This window comes from Pelodiscus sinensis, chromosome 3 (assembly GCF_052426305.1).
Source record: "Pelodiscus sinensis isolate ZL-2025 chromosome 3, ASM5242630v1, whole genome shotgun sequence".
Classification (NCBI taxonomy): Eukaryota; Metazoa; Chordata; order Testudines; family Trionychidae; genus Pelodiscus; species Pelodiscus sinensis.
This window is the reverse complement of record NC_143054.1, coordinates 19,738,012-19,753,210: the sequence shown is the minus strand read 5'-3', so window position 1 is coordinate 19,753,210 and position 15,199 is coordinate 19,738,012. Positions and strand designations below refer to the sequence as shown.

The 15,199-nt window shown below is 44.7% G+C and overlaps 1 protein-coding gene across 5 annotated transcripts in view; it reads right to left on the bottom strand.

Moving 5' to 3' along the window:
* The window catches only part of LDAH (lipid droplet associated hydrolase), a 213,828-nt gene that overhangs the window by 143,360 nt on the left and 55,269 nt on the right, over positions 1-15,199 (bottom strand). The window contains exon 1 of one of the 5 annotated variants that reach the window (XM_075923428.2): positions 5,031-5,997. The exons of the other annotated variants lie outside the window; for them this stretch is intronic. The gene's annotated coding sequence lies outside the window, so the exon portion shown is untranslated. Of the gene's footprint in view, positions 1-5,030; positions 5,998-15,199 lie in introns of those variants that run through there. 5 annotated transcript variants of the gene reach the window in all.

Sequence of the window (15,199 nt, the reverse complement as noted above, 5' to 3'; positions counted from 1 at the left end):
TGAAATGTACATTTGTTTCCCTAAAATAAGCATTCAATAATAAAACCATAATGTGAAATATAAATATTGCCAAGCAATGAAAAAATGCCAAAATGTATAGCAATACTAATGATTCATGATGTACATTTAGGATTTAAACAGTCCCTCAAAAGGCTTAAAAGGTCTAAGCTTTTTGTGCAAGAGAAATTGCAGCATCAAGATGGGCAGTATGACTAGTCTGTCTTAAAGCAGTTCCTGCCCTCTCCTGAGAAAACAACCAGTTCCTTTGCACAGGGATTGATGTGGGATAGCTCACTGATGATGTATCCCGTGTGAGGGGCTCAAAATGAATCATCATTTGCAGTAGCTAGCTACATAAACAGGAAGCTCAACCTATATTTAAAAGCCATGCTTACAAATGAAGCCTGCCTAAAAATGCCTGGATAATATGTTCATGATTTAGTTCTTTCGTTAATATAGCCAAAATATGCCATTATTTGAGAATTGGGTCCTGACTGCATTTCCTTATACACAATGCTACCCACACTTCAAAGAATAAACAGCTTTCAGGATGACCAACATCAAAAAAAGAAAAAAAAATTGCCCTAACAAACTTGGGGGACAAATATTGCAGGCTAAATTGAGGGACAAAATAAGTTGCTGATTAATAAATTGGTGTAAGAGTCTATCTGGGTCTCAACTACTGTAATTTGCATACCTATTAGGCAGAAGAAGTTGTAAAAAGGAATAAATTGTGTGTTCAGGCAATGTGGTTTAAGGTAGGCCACATCTACGCTAGGGATGTAGTGATAAACAAAGGCTTACTGGATAGTTGAGTAGTGACTCTACTATATTGATGATCACAAGTCACTTTAGTAACATTGGCTGTGTATGTCCCCATAACGCTCCCTAGAGCAGTGGACAGCATCTATGGTTTGTGCTCTTGCATTAAGAGGGCTACATTGTGGGTAGCTACCCCACTGTGCAACTTGCCACACTCTGTTGTAGTGCATCATAGGTACGTGCTCATCATCCCGTGATGCAGTTTTTTATATCCCATAATTCTATGGGCTTCAAGTTTGTTTTGTGCCATTTTTCAACTGCCTTTGTGAACTGTGTGCCCACCATCTCTGCCTGAGCTGCTGACCAGTCTGGTGACGAGTGCTAGGTACACAACATGGCTGGTCCTGCAGTATTTCAGGGGCTGTAGAGCAAGCCTATGAATGGGTAATGCCTGTCTTATTGTGTGCCACAGAAACAAATAACTGAAGATTGTTGCTGGTGTTCATTCTTGAAGCAGCTTGTCACAGGGGACTGCCAATTTTGGGGTAGGGAAACAAGTACTGAATGGTGGGGGAACAAGCACTGAATTGTATTGCAATGCAGGTATGGGATGACAACCAGTAGCTGCAGAATTTTCTGATGAACAAATTCACCTTCTTGGAACTGTGCACTGAGCTCACCTCAGTTCTGCAGCACAAGACCATCAGCATAAGAGCTGACTGCACTTGGAAAAGTAAGTGGTGATCACTGTGTGGAAGCTGGCAACTCCTCATTGCCACTGGGTCCAACCTCAAACTGGTCCCTAATGGTAGTGGGGTGATAGATGGCATCCATCACAATTTTGTCCTCCAACCATCTTGCTATAGAGTACAACAAACAAAAGTGCTAATTCTCCATGATGTTACAGGTGCTGGAGGATCAGCCAGACCACTTCTCTGATCTCAATGCAGGGTGGTCAGGGAAGGGGCATGACATACATGTATTTCACAACACCAGACTGTGCAGAAAGCTGCATGCTGGGACTTTCTCTCCAAAACTTCAAGATTCCAATGGGGGATGTGCAAATGACTACAGAGACCAATAGAAACCCTGCCTACCCCTTGCTCCTAGGATTCAAGGGGCACAGGAACCCAGAGAGCAGAAAGGAGCACTTCAACACAGGCTCAGCAAAGAATGACCATTTGTAGTGGAAATGCGGAAGACAATTGTGAGGTCGGAAATTAGGTGGTATACCACAATCATTCCTTTTCTTAAAGGCCTGGATGCTCTAGGCAGCCATTTGTGCTTTTTGCTGCTGCTTATTCTTTTGTTATTCTCAAAGAGTGAGCTGTTTGCTCAAGATGGTACAGTGTAGGAATGCACTGTTGACTTTCAGCAAGTTCTGGGACAGGTCCCAAGGCCATGCACCTTGTATGGAAGTGCAGGAGGGCTTAGGAAAATCACATAGCTATCTTTGCTGAATGTTTCCCTCCTTACAATGCTAATTATTTGGTCTGGGAAAATATGGAAAGTATCAACAAGCTAATTATTGGATGTGGGAAAATATGCAATGTATCAACAATCTTGTTAGGTTCTCAAAACAACAGGGTTGATTACTGTAGATCCAACAGTATATAAGTGCCGGGGATATTCCTAACATTGGAACCTTGGAGTAAACCAATGCCGCAGAAGGTGCTACACACTGGTCACTGGGGTCCATCCGCTGTCCTTCTTCGGGGGGTTCCTGGCAACAGAAGGGACGTAGGTATTGCATTTTATTCTGAGATCTATTTAGGCTTAGTAAGTATTGTACTTTCTTAATAAGTATTGCATTTTATTTTGAGGTTTGCTTAGGTTAAATAAGTATTGTATTTTATTCTAAGATTTGCTTCATTGTATTTTACTCTAATATTAAGCATTGTATTTTACCCTAATATTTGCTTAGTAAAATCTTTAAGCCTTCACCCAATTTGTGTGCTTATTGCCTCCGAATCCCTTAAGGGAAGAACCATTGCCCCTTGGCAATACGCCATTGAATGTGCCTTTGGGCAATTAAATGGTTGCTGGTGGTGTCTTTTTGGCTAATTAAACCTCAAGGAGGAAAATATCCTCATGGTCATTGCGGGATGCTGTACTCTACATAATATCTGGAGTGGACTGCAGATGCTGATCATCTGGCTGCTGATTTTGAACAGCCAGAGACAAGGACAATTCAAGGGGCACAGTGGGAAGCTATTCAAATCAGGGAGACTTTGAAGGATCATTTTGACAATGATTCCCAGTAATGTGGCTTTGTGTGATGCATTAGACCAAGTAACGATTACTTGTCACCCTGAATGAACTCTAATGCTTGGTGCCTGGGAGTTCATTTTATAGCCACTGTGATTCTCATTGTCATGTCCTCTCTTTGACCAAAAATGTGTTTTGTCATTATTAAAATGGTTAGTGCTAACATTGAAACAATCTGATGGTTTAGGTTTTCACAGCGGGTTGTAACTACATTTACTATGAGAAAACAGTCCCTAGGTGTGAAGAGCACAGGTGAAGGTATTATCAGGTGCAGGAACATCTGAGAACTGTAGTGGGGGAGTTTGGGGAAGGTACGGACCAGAGTTCTATCATGGTTGTAGGGGGAGTTGTGCAGGGATGGGCTCAGATTGTAGGATAATGAGACTCTCTCTCTGTCTGGCCTTCTAGGAACTTATTTGCTGCTGCCCCCAAATTCCTTTCCAGGCTATCCAGACTTAGCCTTTCATTAATTGTCTCCCTCCACATTCTTGTTTCACTATGCGCTGCATCTTTTGACTACAGCACTTCAAGAAATATATTCTCCTTACTCATTCTGGTTTGCTGCCTTATCTGACAGTAGGGCTCCCCCAGTGTGAAAGAGGGGGAACCTTAAGAGCACATACGTAGAAGCCAAAGAAGCAATGAACAGAGACAGTGTTGTGACTGTGGTCACAGCCATGAATCACAAAAAGTTTTACACACTTCTTTCTTACTGTGCCTCAGACTTTTCAGCTTACGAAAGAGGAGACTAAAAGGGGGAAGATATAACAGAGATCTATAAAATCATGACTAGTGTGGAAAAAGTAAATAAGAAAAAGTTATTTACTTGCTCCCATAAGAACTAGGGGTCACCAAATGAAACGAAGACAGCAGGATTAAAATAAAGAAAAGCAAATATTTCTTCTTATGTCCCCAAATATGAGTGGGGAAAGGGAAAGAAGGGACAAAGGGTGGTTTGTGAAGGAGGTTACTACTACAAGTGCCTAGGGAGACTATCCTGAATATTGGTGCCTTTTTCCACAGGCTAGGGAAATCAAACCCAAAATCTAAGGTTAGCCCAAGATGTAAAGGTACATCTCCTGCACGTGTCTGGCTTCAGACCAGCTCTGTATGCAGCTTCTCTGTGTGATGCTCCGGCCCCTGCAGAAATCATTGCCAGGTGGCATGGCAAAGTTGCCTCAGTGAGGGGAGAAACAAGGCTACTCTACCAATGAGCCTTCAGCAGAGGATTGTAGAATACCTACAGGAACATTTCCTGCAGGTCACCACGTAGGATTCCAGGGACATTCCTATGTACATTAACAAACTTCCCCCTCCCCCATGGACCCACTGTGAAAATACACATGCTGTTGTTAATATTGACACTTAGCACTAGAGCTCCCCATCCTGCACCCTGCGTGCCAGAGTGGTGGGACTAGCTAGAGCACTCCAGAGTGGAAAACCGTTCCTGACTTGCTACATCACCAGATGACCATGCCATTTGCTCCACATCATCCTCGAGCTTCATTTCATCCACCACTTTGCCATCAGGGTTGAGTCCTTTGGCTGCTGCCTTCAGTCTCCCTTGAAGCATTCACAGGGCTCTTAGAGGTGGAATTGCTGCAGACGATGTCATCCTGCACCTTATAGAAGCAACATGTCTTCAGTGCTGCACAGAGCAATGGTCGGCCTCCCTTGCCTTCTGGTACACCTGCCTCATTTCCTTGATCTTAGCACAACATAGTTGTGTGTGCACTTTCTCCAGCATGCCACAAGCAATCAGCCTGTCGGTATCGAAGCTCCTCCAGATGGGGCAATGCTGTGACTGCACAGCCTCCTCTCCCCATATATTCAGCAGACCCAACAGGTCCAGTGTGCTCAACACAGGAGAACATCGGCCTCAGAAAGTCGGCATGGTCAGCTGGGAAGATCCTACCTGACCTGTACATGGCAAGCAAACAGAAGAGGAATTTCAAAAATTCCAGGGCCTTTAAACAGGGGAGGAGCACATACTTATGTACCTTCAGGGCAGTGGAGCTCAAACTGTTAAACAGAGTGGTCAAGATGGGAATTGTGGGATACCTCCAAGAGGCCAATTAGGGCGACAATCAAGTGCAGTGTCTGCAATGATGCCATGTCACTAAGTATGTCACAAAAGGTTCTATGCCATTCGTCAGAGTGATTTTATTATGTCAGTGTAGCAGAAGAGTTACATCAGTGGGAGGAGCACTGCAGTGTGCATTACCTTTGCTGGTTTGTTGATGATGCTACTTCCCTGTCTCCTACTCCTCAAATACTTAAATCATCTACCTAAAACTTTTACAACACCTACCAACCTTGCATCACCTTATATTTAGCCTTTGAATCTGGCCACGTGTTTCTAATACTGCATTTGCTATCTAACATCTCAAATACAGCCTTTGCTGAAGACACTTTAATTTTCAGGCATCTACAAAAATGCCATAGAAACACAAACCTAGATTTGAGTTATTTCAACACCAAACCCATTAGGTGTCAGTATCATCCAGGCACACCAAAGAAATGTTATAAAGTATTTTTCAAAATAAGCATGCATTAAAAACAATTGGCATACTTCCAAATCAATTATAAGGTTACCAATATATTCTGACTTCATATCCTTTTACATAAACTCCCTCTTTGATGCTTACAGGGACAATGACAACAGGACTCCTTGTTGTTAATGAGAGCAAAATTAGTCTCTGTTCCAACTGCCATTTAAAATTATTCTGTAACATACACTGAAATTTCCACTGGATTATTCCCTTGACATTTGCCATAGTGCAGACCACACTCCCATTCCCCACCACACTAATTAGTGGTGGCATCATGACCACCATGGCAATTGCTTTCACACACAAAAATATTATTAGAAAAGTACTGCATGTATTCTTAGCTATTGATAATACACCTCAGCAAGTAGAAACAAGTGTGAGAGCCAAAACTGCCTGATCTACTAGCTCTCCACAGACCACCAGCAAGTGCCACCCACAAACCACAGTTTGGGAGTCACTTTCCTAAAATAATATGCAACCCTCTTATTAGCACACACAGACTCCTTGTCTTCTTCAGACTACTATTTTAGCCACTTTCCTAGCAGAATAGTTAATTATATGATTATACAAATGAATGGCCCTTCTCTGACATTTACACACTCCCTCATATTGTGTCATCTGGCACACAAACAACAATCCAACATATTATACAACACGCCAGATTCTGCTCCCATTTATTTTAGTGTAAATCCAGAGTAATTCTTTTGGACTTCATTTAGGTTTATACTGGATTTACATTTTTTGTAACTGAAGGCAAAATCTGCCCCAGTGTTAGCTACACAGAGAGGATTTGCAAAAGGAACCGTAAGCTCCATTTTGTCAGGTAGGAATTCCTAAAAACAGAGCCAAGAGGCAATTAACTACAGAAACAACAAAGCATAGTTTCCAAATGTCCCCATAAAGTGAGAGAACACACACGGCCATTTCATTATCAGTATTTTACACTGATGAGAATATTACCATTTCGGATGATGCAACCTAAAGCTCTCCTTCACATGCTGTTTGTCTGTTTCTCCCATCACCCTTCCCTGTGCCTTCTTCCATACTGCCACTTCAGCATTCAACATACAGATACCACCAAGCTGGGAGCGGTTACGACTGCTCTGGAGGATAGGGTCATAATTCAAAATTATCTGGACAAATTGGAGAAATGGTCAGAGGTAAACAGGAAGAAGTTTAATAAGGAGAAATGCAAAGTGCTCCACTTAGGAAGGAACAATCAGTTTCACACATACAGAATGGGAAGTGACTGTCTAGGAGGAGTACAGCAGAAAGGGATCTAGGGGCTATAGTGGACCACAAGCTGAATATGTGTCAGCAGTGTGATGCTGTTGCAAAAAAAGCAAACATGATTCTGGGATGCATTAAAGCGTGTGTGGTGAGCAAGACACGAAAAGTCTACTCTGCGCTGGTTAGGTCTCAGTTGGAGTACTGTGTCCAGTTCTGGGCACCACATTTCAAGAAAGATGTGGAGAAATTGGAGAGGGTCCAGAGAAGAGCAGCAAGAATGATTAAGGGTCTAGAGAATATGATCTATGAAGGAAGGCTGAAAGTACTGGGTTTGTTTAGTTTAGAAAAGAGAAGACTGAGAGGGGACATGATAGCTGTTTTCAGGTATCTAAAAGGGTGTCATAAGGAGGAGGGAGAAAACTTGTTCATCTTGGCCTCTGAGGATAGAACAAGAAGCAATGGGCTTAAACTGCAGCAACGGAGGTTTAGGTTGGACCTTAGGAAAAAGTTCCTAACTGTCAGGGTAGTTAAACACTGGAATATATTGCCCATGGAGGTTGTGGAAACCCCATCTCTGGAGATATTTAAGAGTAGGTTAGATAAATGTCTATCAGGGATGGTCTAGACAGTATTTGGCCCTGCCATGGGAGTAGGGAACTGTACTTGATGACCTCTCGAGGTCCCTTCCAGTCCTAGTATTCTATGATTCTATACAGTACTTTCTCAATTTGTTGCATGGCCACTATCCTCTCCATATTAAGAACCTGACCCAAAGCTCACTGAAATCAATGAAGAAATTTCTAGTAATCTTGAAAGGCTTTGGCTCAGCTGCAAACATGTTCATGAATACTCTCTTCCACCATGACATCTAAATAAAATTAACTGAGTGATAATTGATTCATAGGTTGTAAGGCCAGAATGCACCATCATGATCATTTAATCTGTCTTCCTACATAACAGAGGCTGCAGAATTTCTCCCAATATTTCCTGCGTCAAGTATTTCACCCATAATATCTTGATGAATTAGAGCATGTTGTTTAGAAAGTCAATGTTGATTCATATTATATATCTAGTGCTAGATATACAGCACATCTCTAGGTAAACTGTTCTAATGGTTAACTACACAGTTAAAAATGAATGTTATTTGTAGTCTGAATTTGACTAGCTTCATCTTTGAATAGAATAGTTGACTGGAGAGAACATAATGTTGTACACACACACAGATATTGTATTACCAATAACTACTTTGCCAATTTTACCTCTTTCGTTTATAGTCTGTCTACTTTGCATCTTAGCTTATAAACTTATTAAGGTACGGATAATACCTTATTTTATATAGCACCTAACATACTAGCATAAATTAATAAACCAATAATAAAAAAGCTAAAGATGTAAAATTCAAATATAATTTTCTGACCTTATAATGCAACATAGAAAAGTATTTGTAGAAGACAAATGAATTCAGTTTTGGAGGAAGAAACACTACATTTTTATTCATGTTCTGGCTTGGGATACTGTCCTCCTTACTATTGATCAAAGTCATCAAAAACCTTTGTGGAATGCAATTGTAATGCACCGCTGCTTATGTGTGTTTACTTCCTTTATAAAAATGTAGAGAGAGATAAAGACAGGGTTAAAAGCCAAGCAGAGAGGAGTGTTTCAAAAGAATGAACAAACATTTAGTTTGAATGCCTGAGTACAGATTTTTTTTCCTACCAACCCCAATACTGTCTGAACCTTTTTTGGTTATTTATGTAGCACCATGGGCATTTTGCATGCAGAAGAAAGGATGTTTTTTAGCAAAGGCAATGGGATTGGACTCCCAACTCCTCCGCAGACTTCCAGCATAACCGTGGGCAAGACTCAGGGCCCCAGATCCTCATCTGTAAAATAGGGATGATACTAATAACAAAGTAAACAAGACGACTGAGTTCCTTAAGATGGCATGCATTCAATTTCCAAATAAATGACTTCATCTCATTTTTCAAACAATGTGACTTCATTCTAAGAAAAGTTATGGAGGAGGAATTTGACTACAAAGAATAAACCAGATTCTGATCTCCAATAGGTTTTACACTATGGAGATGCTCCTAAATTAAAATGTTGCGAGAGCAAACTAAGGATGCATTTCATGGTAGCAGCATGGACATTTCAAGAGCCAGTTTCAGCCACAATTTACCCATGCACAGTGATACCTCACTCCTTAAGCAATCCCCATTTGCTTTTCTGGTGAATTTTCCTAATTTTTAAAAGGAAATTATTTAAAAATAATTTTGTCATTTTACAAAGTTATGCTAAAGTATCTATTCTATTCTCTTTTCATAATTGTTTCCTTGAGAATCATTTCCCTCCACCATTCTTTTCTTAAATTACCCAATGTTCCTTTTCAGATTAAAACATTTTCCATATATGAAACACTGTACATTTTTAGTCTATTTACTCCTGAAATGCCAGTTATACACCATTAAATCATTACCTGCATTTGGTCTTGCTAATAACTCAAAGGAAGACCCATTTAATCCCTATGAAAATAAAAATTGACATCCATTCCCAGACAGTAGCCTCTGTTTTGACAGCCAAGGCATTGAGCTGAAATGTATTTTTAAAAGCCTCTTATAGGAAAAGCACTAACTTGTAGTTTAAATAAACTCACTCAATGCCTAACATGTTATTCTGTGAGTTGTAGAAGATTACATTTCTCATTGAAACGTGACCGGAAATCTCAAAGAAAAGTAATGCAAATCCCTTTTAATAGAGATAAGCTAAATGAAGCCCTACGAACTTGGACAAATAAACTAATTGTGGGTATACTTTCACTGTTTATCTTAAATTAAAGGCAGAAATTGCTATATTTGAATTATGATCAGCTTAGGTTCATACTTTTTCCCTTTTGTTTCTTATAAATATGTATTTTAAATTGAAATTAAACAACTGATGCCCAAATACTCATAGGTCATAAAGACGGTCATCAATAAAATCATAATACATTTCATGTAGCAGACAAAATTGCCAAGATAAATAAGTATTCCGTTTTTATGACATTATAAAAGAAGCCCTTCATAGGTAGCATCTGTGTGACTGACTCAAGCACATTAGCCATTAGGAAAACTATGAGTCAAAGTGTCAATATTAGGCCCTGCAAAGGAAAAAGCAACACCTTTAAGATTCTGCAAACGTTTATACAGCATATATAGATTATGTTGATTTTTAAACAGAGTGTCCAAGAAAGTTCATAAGCTGCTCTCCTTTTTGCAATTTTAAACACTTCAGCATCAGGTGCTATGTAGAGTGAACAATCACAGCAGTGTTCAGCCCAAAAGAACTTTTATAACAGTTTGGCTGGAAGGTGAACAACTCTGACAAGGGGCAACACTTATTTTGGCTAATAATTATGCACAATAGGTTGCTAAAGATAGAATTTTAATACCGAATTATGGATTCAACTTAAATTCAGAAACTTGTAACTTAAATCAATTTAAATTTGCCCTATATACCTCTAAACATGAGACATCATGCAAACTGGTGAGTGCTAAGCCTCTTTGCTTCAACCCATATCAGGAGGCAAAGATGACAAGAGAAGATTCTTGTACCAGATGCTATATAATTACTGCTTTACCTGAAGCCATAGTAGCAAATGACAGGTTTTTTAACATCCCTTTCACAATCAAATTGCTAAGCAACATGCACTAACGACAATTTTATTACGGGAGGTGTCTCCTTTTCAAAAGTACAGAATTCTGGTGCATCTGTCACCTCTCCTTAGACTATTAGGACGTCAAACACAAACAATTAAGCTTATAAAAGGGAAGAGAAAATTACATATCTTATAGTAAAAGAACGGTTACTTACCTGTAACTGTTGTTCTTCGAGATGTGTTGCTCATGTCCATTCGAAGTAGGTGTGCGCACTGCGCCTTCCGGAGCGTTTTCCGTAGCGGTACCCGTAGCGCCGGCAGGGCGCCCCCTGGAGTGGCGCCGCCATGGCGGGGCATAAGTACCCCTGCCGGCGCTGCCCCACCTCAGTTCCTTCTTGCCGGACACTCCGACGAAGGGGAGGTAGGGTGGGAGTCGAATGGACATGAGCAACACATCTCGAAGAACAACAGTTACAAGTAAGTAACCGTTCTTTTCTTCTTTGAGTGGTTGCTCATGTCCATTCGAAGTAGGTGATTACCAAGCTAACCCCACGGAGGAGGGGTCGGAGCAGTCATACCACCAGAGTCATGAAGAAAGGTGAACAATAAACGGATTTATTTGAACAAGGCAACACTGACAAGGCACCAATTAAGAACAAAGATAATCGGATATATATTTACATATTTACATCACAGATTCGAGGACTGCAGAGCCCACCCTTGCATCCTCCCTGGCCTGCTGAGGTAGCGCATAGTGTGTTGCAAACGTGTGAAGGGAAGACCAGGTGGCTGCCCTGCAAATTTCTGTGATTGGTACCTGGGCACCAAAGGCTACCGAGGACACCTGCACCCTGGTAGAGTGTGCCTTCACCCTGGGTGGGGTTTTACCAGCCAGTTGATAACATTCCGTGATGCATTGCACCACCCATCTTGATAGCCTTTTTGTGGAAATAGGCGACCCTTTCACCCTGTCCCCAAATGCAATAAACAATTGCTGTGATTTATGGAACGGCTTGGTCCTATCAATGTAGAATGCCAGCGCCCGCTTGGCATCCAGGGAGTGAAGCACCCGCTCCTTAGAGGAGGCGTGAGGCTTTGGGAAAAAAACCGGGAGATAAATCTCCTGGGACAGGTGAAAAGGTGAATCCACCTTCGGGATGAGGCCTTAACCTTATATTGTCATGGGAAAAAACAAGGTAGGGCGGGTCTACAGTTAGTGCCCTTAGTTCCGACACCCTTCAAGCCGACGTAATGGCCACGATGAAAGCAACCTTCAATGAAAGGTGCTGCAGGGAATACGTGGCCAGCAGTTCAAAGGGAGGTAGCATAAGCCTGTGGAGGACCACGTTAAGGTCCCAGGCGGGAAGCGGGGCCCTCACCGAGGGGTACAGTTTTTCCAGGCCAGTAAGAAACCTTTTAACCACCGGGTTAGAAAAAAGGGAAACTCCTGCCATACCAACATGGAAGGCGGAGAGAGATGCCACATGGACTTTGATAGAAGAAGATAGGCCACTAGACTGAAGCTGGAAAAGGTAGTCAAGAATAGTTGGAATAGGAGCCAAGGACGGGTGTACTCCTCTCTGGGACGCCCAAGACGAGAAGCACCGCCGCTTGGCAGCATACGACCGTCTAGTAGAGGGTTTCCTGCTACTGAGGAGAACCATCTGAACCTCTTGGGAACATTCCCTTTCAGGTTGGTTCAACCATGGATAAACCATGCCGTTAGGTGGAGAGATCGGAGATCCGGGTGAACCATGATCCCCTTGCCCCAGGGTTGAGTTAGCAGATCCCGGACTAGAGGGAGTGCTATTGGGTCCTGGACAAGCATGTCCACTAGTATGGGGAACCAGAACTGTCTGGGCCACCTGGGGGTTATGAGAATTATCGAGGACCGAAAGGTCTGTACCCTGGTCAATACCCTGGAAATTAGGGGAAACGGGGTAAAGGCATAGAGGATGCCCTCTGGCCACAAGGTTGTCAAGGCATCCCCCAGGGAATATTTCCCCAGCCCCAGCAGGAAACAGTAGTTCCTGCCTTGGCATTGCTTGCCGAGGCGAACAGGTCTAGGCGGGGATAACCCCACCTGCGGAAAACCTGGCGGAGAGCCGAGTCCTTGAGGGTCCACTCGTGGGCTCCAAAGGATCTGCTCAGCATGTCCACTAGCAGGTTTTTGCACCCCGGGAGATACTCCGCTTGAGGTGTGATACCGTGCGTGATGCACAGGTGCCAAAGTTGCAGAGCCTCTTTGCAGAGGGGAGGTGATCGCGCCCTACCCTGCTTGTTGAGGTAAAAGACCGCCGCTGTGTTGTCCATACGAACCAGGATGGAGCGGTGGGCGAGCCTTGGCAGGAAGGCTTCGCAGGCTCTCCTCACCGCCCGCAATTCCCGGACGTTTATGTGCAGGGCTCGCTTGGAGGGGGACCAAAGGCCTTGAGTCCTGTGCCGCCCCAGGTGTGCTCCCCAGCCCAAGTCGGAAGCATCGGTGACCAGCGTCAGGGAGGGGGGCGGGGCATTGAAAGGAACCCCACTGCATACCACAGTTTCCTGGGTCCACCATAGGAGGGAGTCTAGAATCTCTGTGGGCACCGTAATTGAGTCCCAAAGACCCCTGGACTGGCTGAAGGCCCTCGCCAACCACGCCTGCAAGGGTCTCATCCTCAATCTGGCATAGCGGACCGTGTATGTACATGTCGCCATATGTCCCAGGAGCCTGGAGCAGACCCGAGGGGTCGTGATAGGGGACCGGGTTAACCCCGAGATCAGCTCCACTAGGGAGAGGAACCAGCTCTTAGGCAGGAACGTACTTGCCACCCTCGAATTGAGGAGGGCTCCCACGAATTCTATCTGTTGGGAGGGAGTCAGGGATGACTTCTCGACATTTATCATGAGTCCCAACCTTAGGAAGAGGGCTCTTGTGAGTGCCACGTGAGCTTCTACCTGCCCGTACAAGCGACCTCGGATCAGCCAATCGTCGAGGTACGGGAACACGTGCATGCCTTGTTTGCGGAGATATGCAGCAACCACCGCCATGCATTTCGTTAACACCCTCGGTGCCGTACATAAACCAAAAGGGAGCACCGTAAACTGAAAATGGGATTGGGCCACCATAAACCTGAGGAACCTCCTGTGGCTGGGTCTGATCGCCACGTGGAAGTACGAGTCCTTGAGGTCGAGAGTCGCGTACCAGTCTCCGAATTGTAGCACTGGGATGACCGATGCCAAGGTCACCATTCTGAACTTGTGTTTTATGACCGCCTTGTTTAAATCTCGAAGGTCCAAGATGGGGCGGACCCCTCCCTTCGGCTTGGGGACAACAAAATAACGGGAGTAAAAACCCCTTCCTCGCAGATGCGGAGGAACCTCCTCTATTGCTCCTGTTTCGAGGAGCACAGACACCTCCTGACACAGGATGTGTTCGTGAGGGGTGTCCCTTACTAGGGACGGAGAAGGGGGTTTTGAGGGCGGCGGACCTAGGAACGGGATAAAATAGCCTCCATTCACTATGTTAAGAACCCAGGCATCTAATGTTATTATGGCCCATGCCTGGGCAAAAAGGGATATTCTGGCCCCAAATGGGGGGCCAGGGCGGGAGATTGGTATGGGACTCTCAAACAGGGCGCCAAAACTGGGGCTTGCCCTGATGGGAAGGACCGTGAGGACCTCCCCGCTGGGCATCGGTTCTGGGGCGACGCCGTTGACCCCTAGCGTCCTGAGGGTGCGCGGCCACCCCGAAACCTCCACCGGAGGCCCGGGAGCAGCGCCTCCAATAATCCCCACGGGGGACCTGGGGCTGCGCCCTCCCCTGCTGCCTATAGGGCAGCTGTCGCCGCTGCGGAACCGGCGTGTGAATGCCCAAGGACTTCAAGGTAGACCTTGTGTCCTTTAGGGTATGGAGCCTAGAGTCAGTGTGCTCCGAGAACAGAGCTTTGCCTTCAAAAGGCAAGTTCTGTATCGTATGCTACACATCCGGGGGAATTCCCAAGACATGGAGCCATGCCCCCCGACGCATAACGACACCAGTCGCCATCGTGCAGGCTGCTGAGTCCACGGTGTCCAGAGCTGCCTGGAGAGCGGTCCATGCGATGACTTTACCCTCCGAGGCAACCGCCGCAAACTCCTGACGGTCCTCCACAAGGAGTCTGTCTTGGAACTTTTCGACGGCCTGTCAGGTGTTAAAAGCATACCTGCTTAGCATCACCTGTTGATTCGCGATGCGCAGTTGCAGCGCTCCTGTGGCATAAACCTTATGGCCCAACAGGTCCAGCCGCTTAGGTTCCCTTGCCGTTGGGGAAGGACCAGGCTGAGGGAGTCTTTCCTTTTGGGCCGCGGCTTGTACGACCAAGGACCCGGGGATGGGTTGTGAATACAGGTATTCATGCCCCGAGTTTGGGACGTAATAACGCCTCTCGGCCCCTTTTAAGGTAGGGGTCAAGGTTGCCGGCGTTTGCCACAGGGCATTGGTAATCTTTGACACCGTTCTGTTAAGCGGTAAGGCCAATCGCATAGGCGCATCTTCAGTGAGGATGTCCACCATTGGATCCGTGTCCTCGATGACAGGCTCCACCGTAACGGCCAGGTTGGAAGCCATGCAGCAGAGGAGGTCCTGGTGAGTGCAGGCATCCATTGACGGCAGACTCGATGCAGGGTCTGCTAGTGCCTCGTCCGGAGACGACGACGAGGACTCCTGCACTGGCACAGGAACAGCTGTCGCCAACTGCGGTGCCGTCTGGGCGGCTTGCGCTCCCGATGGGCT